This window comes from Neolamprologus multifasciatus, chromosome 4 (genome assembly GCF_963576455.1).
Source record: "Neolamprologus multifasciatus chromosome 4, fNeoMul1.2, whole genome shotgun sequence".
In the NCBI taxonomy this organism is placed as follows: Eukaryota; Metazoa; Chordata; class Actinopteri; order Cichliformes; family Cichlidae; genus Neolamprologus; species Neolamprologus multifasciatus.
In genome coordinates this window covers 6,083,802-6,088,058 of record NC_140442.1, presented here as the reverse complement: position 1 = coordinate 6,088,058, position 4,257 = coordinate 6,083,802, and the positions used below count along the sequence as shown (strand labels likewise).

At 37.3% G+C, this 4,257-nt stretch overlaps 1 protein-coding gene across 1 annotated transcript in view; it reads left to right on the top strand.

Annotated features, from left to right (window-relative positions):
* gfap (glial fibrillary acidic protein) overlaps positions 1-4,257 on the top strand; it is a 70,237-nt gene that overhangs the window by 45,799 nt on the left and 20,181 nt on the right. The gene's annotated exons all lie outside the window — the stretch shown is intronic.

The following is a 4,257-nucleotide window of genomic DNA, read 5'->3' as shown; positions in this document are numbered from 1 at the left end:
AACATAAAAGCCCCTCTACTCTTGAATTTATTGGCGGTCAGCGAAGAAGCTTAGAGATGCATTGCCGCCACCTGCTGGTTGGATGTAAATAGCGGGTGATTAAAAGGTGGAAACTGCTGTATTCTCCCTGTCTCCCTGTAACGCCCGTGCTTCTTCCCAGGTTAAACCAAAACGAAACTAAAAGCTAAAACTAGTTGTGAAAAATAATGTTGTTTACTAAAATAAATATAAAAAAAATAGACTTTTGAGAAATAATTAAAACTGAAACGATTTTGTGAAAGTGGAAAACAAACTGAAACACTAATCAAGTTGTCCAAGTTGAACCAGTGTTTGAAAATGCTGAAATACAACAAATATTTTCTCATTTTTCTTCCCAAAAATTTCCCGACAAACATACAATCCATCATCTCATCACAAATGCAATTTCCTTTTTACATGCGGAAAAAGTCCAAGAATGTTAGTTACTTTGCCTTTCTGGGGACAGCAACAGTACGTCAATGAGTCTAAATCACCTATGAGTACATTGTCTTTAGTAATATCATATTCATACAGCTTACATCTATCAAATAATGTATGACATTTGCAACGATTGCTTTCTTCTCACTCGTGTGCTTTTGTTGTATAATGGCATAATAAGGACTACACTACGGTTTTCATAATGCTTAATCAGCATTCACACTGATTTGTTAATGTGTGATGTACTGCAGTGTTTTTTCTGCAGTTACTCTAAATATATGTTAAAATAGTATAAATGATTTACAGTTAATATATTTATTTAATGATTTTAACCAATGACTGTATAAAAGATGGACGACGCGACAGCGCCTCCTCCCATTGTGCAAAAATAAAGCAAAGTATTTAAAAATAAATTTCATTTCATTATGTATGATCTGAGCATGCGCAGAATGATCCACAGCGCTCTTTGATCCTTTTTTTTAAAAATTATTATTAAACTTTATTGAGAAACAGTATACAGAACGTGTATACAACCAGGGCAAAATTAATATATCACAGGGGGTGTAGTCTTTCCAAAATGTTCTAGCGTATGAACAGATCCAGAAGAGGTGCTGCACAGTCTCAGGATGGCTTCCACAAAATCCACAGTTCACATTTATGTCCCTTTTGAACTTTGTCATATAATGATTAGCAGGATAAAATAGAGGAATAAAATTCCAAATGGATATCGGATTTTTAAGAAAATGTTTAGCCCAATTAATCTTAAATGTATTGTTTAGAGTAGTAAAATCCAAAACATTGAGACCACCGTGTTCATAGTCATTCATCACTACACTTTTTCTGATGTAATGTGTCCCGTTTTTCCAGAGGAAGTTGAGGAGCATTCGGTCAATATCCTTACAAGTTTTGCCGTCCACATGCAGAGAAATTGCTGCATAAGTCAGTCGAGACAGACCTTCTGCTTTTGAGAGCAATACCCTTCCTCTTAAACTTAAATCTCTCTGCAACCATTGATTTAAATTGGTTTGAGATTTTTTAATAATTGGGGGAAAATGTAGTGAAATTCTGTCTTTTGGATCTTTGCAGATAATCAGACCTAAATATGTTGCTTCATTTTTAACTGTTATATTACAAATACTCTGAACATTACACTCTTTGACAGGTAATAATTGACATTTATTTAAGTTTAGCACCAATCCAGACCCTTTTGAGAAATCTTCTATTACATGTAAAGCAATTGGCACTTGGCTGGCATTTTTAAGAAAAATTGTGGTATCATCTGCCAATTGACTGATGACAATCTCTGTCTGCTATATTTATACCTTTCACAGTGCTATTCGAAATATGAGAGGCAAGAATTTGGGTGCAAAGTAAAAAAAAGATAAGGGCTAATTGGGCAACCCTGGCGTACCCCTCGATTAAGACTAAAACGAGAAGTGGTGCCATTTTTCATTCTAATAGAACTATTAGCATTGGAATACAGAGTTTTGATATCTTAGCAGAAGATATCACCAAAACCAAATTTCTGAAGTGTAAGAAATATAAATTCATGCTCAATTGAGTCAAAGGCTTCATAGAAGTCCAGGAGAAGGATAAATGAGTCATCAGATATTAATGCTGAGTAGTCCAGAATATCCAAGACGAGTCTAATATTATTGGAGATGTGTATGTTTGTCATAAATCCAGACTGTGTCTAATCTACAATATCATCCAAAATATATTTCATTCTTCTAGCTAGCAATAGAGCTAATATTTTACAATCATTATATAGGAGGCTTATTGGTCTCCAGTTGTCTATAAAAAGTAGGTCCTTCTTAGGTGTGGGAATTAAAGTAATAAGTCCTTGAGTAAGGCTGGGGGGAAGAGTGCCCCTTTCAATACTTTCATTATAAACCTGCAACAAAAAGGATGCAAGATGAGAAGAAAATGATTTATAGAATTCAGCCACCAGACCATCTGTGCCTGGAGATTTGTTGTTTTTAAGAAATTCAATAGATGTCAATATCTCTTTTTCAGTAATTGGACTGTCACAAAAAAGCCTATCAGCACTTTTAATCATTTCAACATTATTTACAGAGTCAATAAATTGGGTAGCGACCTTTGCGTTATAATTGGATTCATACAACTTTGAGTAGAAATTACAACAAAATCGAGAGATAATTTTTGCATCATCACTGACCGTACCATTTATATTCAATTTATGAATAGTATTGGCTTTAGATCTACTTTTTTCTATGCGGAAAAAATAAGCAAAATTCTGAAAATGGAGTGATTGTATTCTACTACCAGACAAATATAATGACCCAAAGAGTCACAATCTGAATGTAGAACAATACCTCCGAAGCTACCTTTGAGTGTTGTGACCCCAGCTGACCTCTCTGTGGCGTGCGAATACCAAACATCGTTACCCCACTGAGACTTCCAGAAGTTCACATCAGCAGATACAGAATGGCTTTCTTGGAAAAAACAAAAATCACTTTTATATTTCTTACCAAACAAAATAAGGCTTTACGTCTACAGATCTGTCTCAACCCCCTGGCATTAAGGGAAACAATAGAAAATGACAATTAAGAAAACAAAAAATAAACCGCTAGAAATTTAAGGAACCAATATTGTGTGCTTAACAAAAAAATAAACCTCACTAAGGGACCGAGCATTGCAGGGATGAAAATAACTCTGCATAAATACAAGAAATATTTTTTAAGGTACAACTCAGGTGCTGAAACTTAAAGTGTCCTCGAAATATAAATGAAGCATAGACTTAATGATCCAAAACATCAGAAGGATCAATGAAAAACATTCAACCAAGTCCAAGCAACTGTGCAACATTGTAGGGACTTTTCTATTCCTTAGCTCCCCCGTATTCACCTCTCATTCTGAAGACGGGAAAACCTCCGTCCCATTAACAAAACCCCGGCATCCGACGTAATAGGCCTTTTTATTTTCTCTGCGAGCCTTCTCAATAATAGGCCACATCTTGCTGCGGCGCTCCCTCTCTTCTCAGGAAAGGTCCTCAGCCAACTTCAGGTCCCGGTTCTCCTTTAAGAATGGAGATGTCTTGGCTGCTTTCCACAGGCTATCTCTGGTTCTGCGGGAGATGAACTGGATGATAATAGGTCTGGGACTGATGTTGTTTGGGCGTTTGGAGCCGACCCGATGTACAGTGTCAGAAAGTTGATTTTTACATTCAGGCAACAGGCCTGACAAATCTCAACAGCAACTCTCCATGTATCATCCTGTTGCTCTTCCTTGACACCAAACAGCCTGAGGTTTCACCGTCTGGAGTATCGCTCGTGATCTGTGATTCTTTGCTGGTCATACGCTCTTCCTCTTTGGAGATTTTCTGCTCCAAAGTGCCCACTCTGCATTTGACATCTTTTATCTCTTCACATGCAAAGTCCAGTTTTTCTGATCCAGGTCATCCATTCTTTCGTTTATTAGCTTTGACAGAGTTTCAACAATATCCACGCTATCTACCTTTGAATGCAGGGCTTTCTTTGGCGCCGGAGACTGGCTGGGTGAGACGGGACATTACGTCCACAGTTATTGGGAGAGGTAGTGAAAAAGCCGTGTAGTCATGACCGTAGTCAAGCAGTGGGTTTACCGACCCGGCTGTTTGGCTAGCATTAGCCTTTAGCAGTGCTTCGTTGTTGGAGCTAGCGGAGGGTCTTTTATTGTCACGCTGTGACATTTTGTCGCTTTATTGATCAAAATCGGTCATTTTCTGGCTTAAATACCGAAAAAGCTTCTGAGGTCTGAGTTGACACAGTGTTCCTACAGTATTATAGCGTTACATTTGCT